Below are 11768 nucleotides of genomic sequence, written 5' to 3'. Positions count from 1 at the left end.
CTTCCTTTCTTCCTTCCTTCCTTCCTTCCTTCCTTCCTTCCTTCCTTCCTTCCTTCCTCCCTTCCTTCCTTCCTTCCTCCCTCCCCCCCTTCTTTCTTTCCTTCTTTCTTTCTTTATTTCTTTCAAGAAAAAGTAGATTGTGACCGTGAAACTCAAAAAAATAGAGGGACTTTCCCAGGGTTGCCCAACAAATGGGTCTCTAGCTCTGCAAACTCCCAATCTGGTACTTCTGCACCATCCCACACTGACAAATAAAATATTGTTTCTCTACTTATGTAATATTGCCAGCGTTGTAAAAATATCGCAACCCCTACTTCCCTGATCAAAAATTAACTACTCTTTATTGAATAGAGATTTTTATGGTGTGAAAGACTGAGGAATACATCATTCTTGATGCAAGGTGGGAGAAAGAATTGACTTAGGGAGACATGCTTCTCAGAGAGATGTTGAGTTGGTAATGAAACTTGCAATTTCGTAGTAGCTTATTGCAAAGTATAGAAAATAAAGGGCAGTTGGAGAAAAGATGAAGTGTGAATTGAGAAAATTATTTTCTATGATTACTTCAGTCTGTGGGAGGGATGTAATTTATGAACATGGGTAACTTTTGCCTGCTAAGACAATGGTAATACAATCTAATGGGCAGAATAAAGCTAATTATCATGAGAAAGAAGCCTTTCTTCTCCTCTTTCTTGTTTATTGAGCTGGATATTATAAAAATTTTTACATACATATCTATAGATTTTTATTTTCTTTCAACACTACGATTAATTTGGAAACCATTGTCAGAGACCTTTAAGAAGATATACAAACAAATAAGAATTGGATTCTAGCTTGAAGAGCTAGTCCATCATTTATGAGCATGGCTGTTCTTTTTAAGAGACTGTGTTTAAGATCGAATTGAGGTGTGGTATTTGGTTATTTAACAGATATAAAAACCAACCAACCTTAAAAAATACGGATTCACAAAGGTAAAGCATCACCCAGTCTCTGTCACTTGTAGTTAAAAGATGAGCACAAAGCTGACCTTTCCCACGCTAGATTTTAAGCTGCATCTTTCTACAGTTACCTTTCTGGTAACTGTGGAAAGTTACCAGATCTACTTGATCTACTTGTCCTTGACTTTGCTTGCCACCTACTGCCAGATCATCCTAATAGTTGGTCCGGAGCAACTTCTTATTCGACACCCTTGAAGGAAGTTTCTGAATATTTCTTCTTCTTTTTTTCAAATTGAAAAAGACATTTTTAAATATGCAAGAAATTAGAAAGATACTCTAACATTAACACTTGTGTCATTCAAACTAAAACAAGGGCCAATATGATCTATAAAGCAAATATAACTAATTATTGCATTTACTCCCAACTCATAGCTTTCTGAGATCATGGTGACTAATTCAGTGACAAGTTTATTGGAGAAGAAAGTCTGGATCAAGGAATATGCATATTCAAAACCAAAATCAAAAGCACAAATACTTCTGTTAGTATAACAAAGCTTCATTAATTTAGATTAATTTGAGAAATAATGAATTAGTGAAAATCTTTATTATACCATTTTTTTCATCAAAGTATTTTATTGGAGGTCTTCGGGGGGTGGTGATTGAAAGCAAATGTCCTCAGCTAGGTAGGATCTTTGCAACAGTATAGGTGCAGAAAAAGGATTATACCATAGTTTAAAGAGGTACAGATATGAAGTTTAATAAGTCACAGGAATTTGTAACTAGAAGCAAGTAAAATAGCAAATCATTTTCCTAATAAATAAAGGTGCTCTAGAAAAACAAAGCAAAAAATGGTTTTTGATGTGCATACTACTATCTACTTTTAATTTAGTTTCATGAATTTAAAAGTATTCAGAGCATAGAACTTTGAAATAGCTATTTTTTGGTAAATATCCATTGCAATAGTGCATACTACTTACCAGGCACTGCTCTAGAAATTGGGAACATAATAATAAGTAAACATTGAGCTTTTAATGGATAGGAAAATCGATCTTAACGGGGACAGTTACAGGGCAATCTGGTTAGTAAAACTGCAGTAGTATACAACAGTTCCTTTTCAAAAGAGTACAATTGTTTTTCTTTGGTGGGGTGGCGGGGAGGATACCAACCAATGGTCAACAGTTCCTGGGTCCCCAACAGTGATTCTTTGGCTAACTGGGCAAGCAGTTCACTGCAAGAGCCAAGCATGTGGTATCTGGGATTACCAGGGCCACCATGGCAGTCCTGGGGGCCTCCTGGACCACACATGCTCAGGACATACAGGGCTACACTGGGAAAAGCTTGGGGAACAATATGGATTTGGGCAGATTCACGCACTCTTACCACTGTACTAAAGCCCACCCCCCAGTTAGATTTTGTAATGTTTTAAATAAAATTTTATGTTTGTACTATCAATTTACATGATAAATCTATGATATGCCAATATCATATTGTCTTATTTACTGCAAAAATTTTTGGGGGACCACACCCAACAATACTCAAGGATACTCAAGGGTTACTTCTGACTGCACTCCGGAAACACTCCTGACACATTTTTGGAGACCATATTTGTGTTGGGGATTGAACCTGGGTTGGTCATGTGCAAGGAAAATTTCCCTACCATCTGATGTACTATTGCTCTGGCCCTCTATAATAGTCACGATCCTCTCGTTGTTCATCGATTTGCTCGAGCGGACCCAGTAATGTCTCCATCATGAGACGTTGTTGTTACTGTGTTTGGCATATCGAATATGTCACGGGGAGCGTGCCAGGCTCTGCCATGCGGGCGAGATACTCTCGGTAGCTTGCCGAGCTCTCCGAGAGGGGTGGAGGAATCGAACTCGGGTCGGCCATGTTGGCCGCTTGTAAGGCAAATGCCCTATCGCTATGCTGTCACTCCAGCCCCCTCTATAATAATTTTTAAATTTTTATTTTCAAATTGTTTTCACTATTCATATGAATTTTCACAATAGCTTATCAATTTTATACAGATACCAATTAACAGTTACAAGAAAAAAATCTGACCACATGAATAAATGGGAGAAGAATTGGAAAAAAAACTTTTTCAAATATTATATACAAATGGCAAAAAGGCATATAAAAATTGTTCTGCATCACTAACCGTCAGAAAAATGCAAATCAAAGCAAAGAGTTACACCTCACACAAGAGATTGAAATACTTTAAAAAGAACCAAACAACAAGTGTTGACATGAATGGAGTAAGTGGGTGTAGGGACCCTCATTCATGCTGGTGGGAATGTCAACTGGCCCAGTTGGAAAACAATATGGATGCTCCTCAAAAACACTAGGAATTGAGCTTCCATCTGATTCAGCAATTCTACTTCTTGGAATGTACTCCAAAGGCCCAAAAACACAATGGAGAAAATTTGCACTCCTGACTAGAGTGATAGCAACAGAGGGTAGGGTGTTTGCCTTGCATGCGGCCGACCCAGGTTCGATTCCTCCCTCCCTCTTGGAGAGCCTGGCAAGCTACCGAAAGTATCCCATCCTCAACAGCAGAGCCTGGCAAGCTCCTTGTGGCATATTCGATATGACAAAAACAGTAACAACAAGTCTCACAATGGAGATGTTACTGGTGCCCGCTTGAGCAAATCGATGAACAACAGGAAGACAGTGCCACAGTGCTACTTGTTTATTGCAGCACTATTCACAATAGCCAAAATCTGGAGACAACTCAAGCTCTGGAGAACAGACAACTTGGTAAAGAAATTTTGGTACATATTGTTGTATGAACGTTCGGTTAAGCAGTCTGAGTCTTGTGATCCTCCATGAAAAATGATTTCTCCCGCATTCCTTGTCTCAGTGCCTCAGACCACATAACTGAACGTTCGACCACATAATGTTCGTACAACACATATACACAATGGGATATCAATTGGCTATAGGAAAAGATAAAGTCATGCAATTTGCTGAGATGCGGATGGATCTAGACAGTATCATGCTGAGTGAAGTTAGTCAGAGGGAGAGCTAACAACTCAGAATGATCTCTCATATGTGGAATATAAGGGAACAGTAGGGAAATAACAAATGTCCAAAGGCAATAGAAATTAAAAACACAAGAACTGGTTACTAGTGGGAAGTTTGCCACTAGCAGTGGGGGAGGAATAAAAAAATTTTTTTGAAAAGCCAAATAAAAATGTTAATTGAAAATTGATTATTATTATTAAAAATAAAAAATTTTAAATGCTAAAGGAAACATTAAAGTATTCTGTGTTTTTATAGCATGGGAAAGCCTCATTCGTCCATTAATGAACTTTGATAATGAGGACACAAGGTTGAGCAGAAGCTCTTCATTCTAATTAGATACACTTCCCAGAAAAGTCATTGGGCTTCTCTAAACCTATTTATTAATCCATTAATAAGTGAGATAATTGGACCACATTAAAGTAAGAACTAGACACCATTAGAGGAGTGGAAAAGCAGGACTCTAGTGAGAAGCATATACATCTCTCTGGTGGAGGATTTGTAGTCATAATAAGAAAGTTCTGGTGTATCCATAAGATAAAGGCAGACTTTCCAATAAAAATGTGAACAGAGGATGATAAGGACTTCACAAAAAAGAACATACAAATAAAAGGGTGCACACAGTAGGCTAAAAATATGCCCACACCAAATAACATATTCACTTCCTCATTTCTAGAACCTCTAAATACACCCGAATAGCAACCATGTATGTTCTTAGAAGACAGAGCAGAGGGAATTTTGGACAAAGACATGTACACACGAAAAGCACCATGGGAAAGTCATACTTGGAGTGATTCAACCACAAATCCAGTAATGAAAACAGTAGATAGAAACTTGAAGCAAGAAGGAACATTTTCCCATGGAACCTCCAGAGGGAGTGCTTGATTTCTGACTTCTGGCCCCAGAACTGCAAGCAAATCAAGTTATGCTGTCATAAGTCACCAAGTGTGTGTGGTAATTTGTTGCAACCATCATAGCAAGTTAACAAACCACTTTTAGTAATTGTCATGGATAAACAAAGTTAAAAGCACAATTATATGCCCGAGGTAAGTTACTTTTACCCACCCCCAGAAAACTTAAATGAGAAAGACAAACTGCTCTTCAGGGCTGGTGAGGAAGGGAATCATTTAGATACCCACATATTGTTGGTGACATGTACATTGCAACACCTTGACTAAACTGTTTGGGAGATTATTCTAAAGATAAGTATGACCACTCATTTAGTGCTTCACGTTGAATCTTTAGCTCTTTCAATATTTCTTTCTGGAAGTCAGCTGCTAAGCTATTGAGAAGCTTGTATTCCCAGACTGGTTATTGAAGCAATGGAAGGAAGAAGGATCTGGAAATGGAGTGTCTATCCTGGACAGATCAACTTCAAACAAAGAAACCAGGACTCTCAGTGACATCATGTTAGACAGATGAACCACCCAACTGAGCCTATTCAACTATTGTCTTGTGGAAAAAAAAATTTAAGCAACTAAGTAGGTAGTTGGGAATGGGTAGTTAAATGTTTGAGTAAAAGGAAAAAAAATTCAATTTCAGAGTGTGATGGCTATAAAACAATTAAACTGGGCAGCTGGAATAAAGAATGGCTGTGAAGACACTCATTGAGCTGATAAGGATACAATAATTTGTGTTAAGTGCTGAGGATCAAACCTAGGTCTTCTGCATGCAAGTCATAAGCTTTATCATTTAGCTACATCCCAACTTTGGTATGAATATCTTTTGAAGACTTTAGTTTCACATGTATTTGTATGATATTCCTAGAGGGTTCTGTGAAAAATGGAGGAACTGGTTGGTTGTCATTGAGAATGTCTAGTACTGTGAGGGATAAACAATAGAAGGAAAAATATGGACATTTGAAAGAACTGGATTGAGGTTAAGATGATTTTTGACCTTGGGCAAAGCACAGATCCTTAATGAGCTCCTCTTGTCTGTGCCCTGACTTGTCTACAACCCAGTAGCACCAGGGTGGTTAGACTTGGCAAGGTTTGGGAAAATCCTCCAAATGATTTCATTGTGTTATTTGAGTGAAAAATGTTTCTATGAAAAGAAGCCTTTTGATCACCCCTTTTCTTTTTAAAGCTTCTGCTCTCTCCACAAGATGATGCATGTGGAATCAGTGACATCAATTTTATCATCTTAACCACAATGTGCACGGGTACTGTCTACGTAACACATTAGCCTTTTTCATTTATTTAGCATCTGTTGGGACCCTAGTTCTGCAGTTTTAAATAATCCACAAAGTTGTCACAGAAAACTAGTCTTCTCTATGTTGATAATGAAGAAAAACACCAATGAGCAGGCTTATTAGTGTAAAAAAAAGTCACACACTCCAAAGCCTCTATCCCATTAGGAAAAAACTCAACATATGTCATGTCACATTAATAAATACTGCATGTGCAAAGAGTACCTTATATTAACAGTATAATTCCCCATGGAAAATTGATTTGCTTTTAAATTTTAATCAACTTGTTTTTTTTTCTTCTATAGATCTTAGTTAGGTTCTTAATACTACCCCATCCCCAAACACATGCACACAGACAGCACACACATTCCCTTTTCTTCTACAAAAGGTAAGTTTGTATGCGAAATGCATCCTTTTATAAAACAAACAACAAAAAATATGCAGAAAATACTGGCAAAAAAGAAATAAAAGGAAAAATAACAAATTGATCATTAAAAGGAAAAAAGATGCATGAGATAAAAGAGAGGGTGGCAAGACTAACATCTACTATATTGGGCTTTGGTGCAGATGTAAGTATAAAATGCTCCACAAGTCCTGTAATTGAGAAAATCTATCAAATATCCTGACAGCTGCTTGGGCATTTCCAGAAGCGATAAAACTTAAATTTATTTCACTCCTAGAAAAGGGGCAGTATCACCTTCTGGCGGCTTTAATGAAATGCCATAAAATTCGAGGAAAAACTGTGTTGTAAAGTCATAAAAAGATAGTCGGAAGTGGATTGTTGGCAATGCTGTGGGAGGGGTTGCCGCCTCAGAAGAATGACCGCTGGGGGCCGAAGACCTCCTGGAGTGGTCACAAACCCTGCAGTCTGCTTCCTGAACTCTGGACACAGCTGGACATTCTCGGGCTGGATGTGATCCGATGAGGAGCGTGGTCACTGACCGCTCTCCTGCATACCTACTCTCACAACTTGGCCCGGGGCTTAATGGCTCTCTAACTTTTCACCCGCAAAACCTGCAGAATCAGCTCTTTAGGAGATTCACCATCGACTCCATCTATATTTTGTAGAGGTGACCAGAAAAGAGTTCTTTTACCCACATTTCTCCATCAACCCTGCACATTCCATGTTAGAAACTGATTATTCAGGACTTGGCTTACACTTAACCTTCCAACTTTCCTTTGCCCTTGGTTTTACTATCTTATATGACATCAATGGCTCTGCTTTTCCCCACTAAAGCGTGAGCAACTAGTAAGGCAAGAATTGTCTGGAAGTTCCTTTTCACCCCTTTGGCAGGCACCATGTCTCACTCTGCATATAAAGGGGATTATTCATTGTTTCCAAGTGGAATATGATTTCTTGGGAGGCTTGGATTTTCAGGTAATGTATTCTGTTATCCAGCTACTTGCCCACGCTAGTAATTACCCTGGGCATGATCTATAAAAGCATGCTCTAAATGCATTTATTTAAGGTGTCAGGACATGGAACAGTTATATCATATTTTATATTTTCAAAGTTTGATGTTTTAATAAAATCACAATAGACTCATGTAGGGAATTCTATGCCAAAGATAAATAAACAGAGGCTCTGAGCCTTATATTGAATTTCTTTGGTAAATCAAGCTTTGTGAAAAGATTATGAAATTAACAAGAGAAAAGGGCCTTACATCAAACATTTACAACTGAAGAGCATAAAATCCAATCTATGAGGCAATGTTATTCAAAACAGGAAGGGACAGAAGGGAAGAGACAGAAACAGAATGGTCTCGCTCATAGGTGTGATCTAAAGAAGCAGAGTAGGAAAAAAAAAAACAAATGGCCAAAGGCAACAGAAAGTGAGAACTGGTTTAGAGAACTGAGTTTCCCATAGTGAGGGAGGAAAACAGGTGAATGTGGGTTGAAGGGGGCATACTGAGACAATGGTGGAGGAAAGCAGTGACACTCTAGTGGAGAGTGGTGTTGGAATGTTTGTATGCATGAAATCCTATAATTTACTGTGCTGCAAAACATGATGCTTGGAGTAAAATAATTATTAATATATAATTATCTGAGTGGAAAAAGGAATGGGGGAAGAGAAGGAGATTCTACATGGCAAGAGTTGAAAGACAAATTTTAGCAGAGGCCTGTCCTGGTCAAAAATTCTAAAAATAGCTCTTATTAAATCAATTAAAAACTTAATCATGGTTTGGGGACAGTGCAAGGAAAATCAAAAGGTTAATGCAGACAAAGAAAATTAAAATGAATGGCAAAAATATAGAAACAGGAATGAGTACCTTTTCCCTTATTCACCACCCTCCTCCCCTTTTTTATTGCAGTGCTAGAATTGAACCCAGGACCTCACACGTGTAAGTTAAGTGCTCTACCACTGAGCCTCATCACTGCCCCCTAATCTGGTGTCCTTGAGTACTTGGCATAAAGGGGAAACATCTGTTGTGTAGATCTGACTCAAACAACAGATTAAAGAAATTATCAGTAAGAAATGTCAATCTCTGCAAAACCTTGTGAGCACTATTACTGAGTTATGACTATCACTTGGACTGTGTGTTCGAAGGAATTGGATATAAATTTCTCCCCAAGCAAGAGCGAGTGCTTGGAAGCCAAAAAAGTTTAGTGATCATCCTTTCATTTTTCTATACTCATCTCCTCTGTCAGCTTCAGGACTGGGAAGCTAGCTATTAAATTAAAGATGAAATAATGCCAGACTCCAGATGTGGATGCCTCCCACTTCTGACTTCAGCCAGATGTGCCCAAACCACTGCATCCATCATGATTAGCGTGAAGGTGGGAACGCGTCATCAGCACACCCACAGGAATCCTGATTCCCAGTTCCTTCACACATGCAGGGAGACCCCCTTCAAGCAATACTGAGACCCCCTCCAAGCAATACTGAGAGCCAGTGAGTAAAGGGAAAGTCTCTTCAAAAGCCCTGGGGTAAGGAGATATCAAAAGAAACAAATGTACTTTTTTTTATGGGCAATTGATCCCTACTTTAAGTTCCAATTTGATCTCCATTAGGTCATTTCCAAAGCTCTCTGCATGGTCATATTTAAGCAGCCATTCCCAGTTCTTCACTGATATAGACCCCCCTTGCCTAATTATAATCTTGCAGTAGATTTCTATTTTCTTCCCATTCCTCTTCACTGACTTTTTTGGTTGCTGGACAGCTTACATTGGCTACCATGGTGTGGGGACTTGATTGAGTGCAATATGCATCTCAACTAGTTTTTAAAGAATGTTCAGGGGATACCTGAAATTCATAATGGGGGTTAAGAGTGCTAAGTCATCTGGATAAAAGTTCTACTGTAGGCTACCCATATTTAGGCATTGTTACCCCAAGTAGGCAGGGGCTATTCCCTGGGTGAGAGCACATATAGATAATCACTGGTCCACCTAATAGAATCTCTAGGCCATCCACTTCTTCCAGTTAAAGAAAAGACCAGGGAAAATGGAAAGGGCAGGAGAACCTAGCAACTGCTTTTTGGACCAGGGAAGGATGATTGTGCTTGCAGTACTTCTTCACAGCCTGCAGTCTCTGTGACAATGCCAGCTTCTATCACATGTGAGGGCAGCCATTGTTGGAACAGGGGTGGGAAGGAGCCGCTGTGTCCTTAAGGGAGTTTAAGGAGTTTGTGAATCAGGATGGTATGAATTAGAGCCAGAAGCTGTCCTCTGAGAATCCTTTGCTTAAAGAGATTTCATTGCTGAATGACATGATCCTAACCACCTGAATCAGAGAGGCTCTTCTTACATGAACTACAATAAATGGACTGTAGGCAAAATGTAAGGTCATAGAAGGTTCTAGTGTTTTACAACCCAGCATAATAGGTAACTTCTAAATATCCCCAGACAACATGGTGTTTTTTATTAGGGAAGAATCACAAATCAAATCACAAATCATCCTGTTATTCGTCGATTGCCTCGAGCAAGCCCCAGTAACTGCTCTTTCATCCTAGCCCTGAGATTATATTCAAGGCTCTTTAGGAGAATGAGACCCATCATTGTTACTGGTATTTGGCATATTGGGTATGCCACGGGGAGTTTGCCAGACTCTGCCGTGTGGGCAGGCTATATTCGGTTTGTCCAAAGTAGGAATGAGATAATAAGATGTCATAATAAGATGTCACGCGGCTGCGAATGCGGCCGCATGGTTCTGGGAGCTGGTTTTTATAGTCTCTGGGTCTTGGCCGTTGATGGGATTACACGACGCCAGGCGGTCAGTTGGTGGGTGTGACCCCCGCCTACTGGAGTTTGGAGGATCTGGGTGGAGGATGCCCGGCCCCAATCCGAGTAGGCTTGGAGATCTCGGCCCTGGAGCCCACATGACTTTGTCCCTCTGCCAGTACCTTCATGTGTGCGGAGAGTGGTCTCAGCATGGTGGTGGCTGGTCCTGGAGGTAGAATATTAGAATATTAGGGAAGAATATTAGATATTTATATATTTAAAATATTTGAATAGATATATTTAATTATAAAAAATGGCAATAGTTTTTAGAGTTTTTAAAATTTTTAACTGAGTACTCTACCATGGATAAAAAACATACATTATTATTCTTTGACATGTTTTCTAATAATATTTTTTGCTTGACAGTATAGAAAACCTTTAATCATTTCTCGTCCCTTTCAAAATGCAGTGTGGAGGAATAGGAGAGAGGGAGAGAGAAAGAAAGAGAGAGAAAGAGAGAGATCATGAACAATTTTAGTTCATTCGGAAGTTGAGGAGACTTATTTTTCAAATGTATTCTCTCAAATCCAGATTCCTATAACAGATGCTCTCAGCTCCCAAGTTCCTTCCATCTGTAATTCAATTTCCTTCTAAATGTGATGCCGACATCTGTTGCAATGCAGATACCTACTCAAGTACCTGCAATTTTTCTGTCAAGCTCAGTGTCATGTTAAACTGTGAACTTGGTCAGGTTGGCAGCAGGCACAGGGGTCCAGACGGCTGCAAGCAGAAAGAAATTTAATGTCGCTTTCATGGTTCTGATGCATCAGCATTTTCCCTCTCTGACACCGAGGCTCTTGTTAAAGGTTTTCAAGGGAACATAAAGTGTTTATTTAATAGTGCAATTAATTGTTTTAGCTTCACTTCTGGAGCCATCTCAAATCAGCACTCACTGATGCCTAGCAGGGAGGCAGAGATGGTGTCCTAGATGCTCCTGACAGACTGGATGAGATGAATTACTGCACTATTCTTCAAAGGATTTTAAAACAAAGACAAAGCACTGCTTGTTGCATTTAAAGATGCTGATCTTTGTCCTCTCCTTCTTTATTCTGCTCCCCCGGCATTAGTATAAAGCTAGACCAGTAGAGGCATGAATTGAGTTCAATCTTTCTATCATGAATTAATTCATTAAATGCATAGTTGTCACATCTCTCTTCTGTGACTGGTATTGTGCCAGGTGCTGGGGATAGAAAGGCTGATAGGATGCAGGATCCAGCTTCAGGGATGGATCTGAAGGGGAAAACCACTTCAGCAGTGTTTAGATTGAGAAATAGCAGTGAGCTGAATCCAGATCCCAAAAGGGTAAACCAAATAGGGATTTGTGCAAAAGGAGATTTATAAATAGGTTTGTATTCTGGTAAGAATGCACACCTATTAAAACATTTCTCAGCTGGGAAAAGCTTTGG

Source organism: Sorex fumeus, unplaced genomic scaffold (genome assembly GCF_029834395.1).
Source record: "Sorex fumeus unplaced genomic scaffold, SorFum_2.1 ptg000014l, whole genome shotgun sequence".
NCBI lineage: Eukaryota > Metazoa > Chordata > Mammalia > Eulipotyphla > Soricidae > Sorex > Sorex fumeus.
This window is presented reverse-complemented; position numbering follows the sequence as displayed.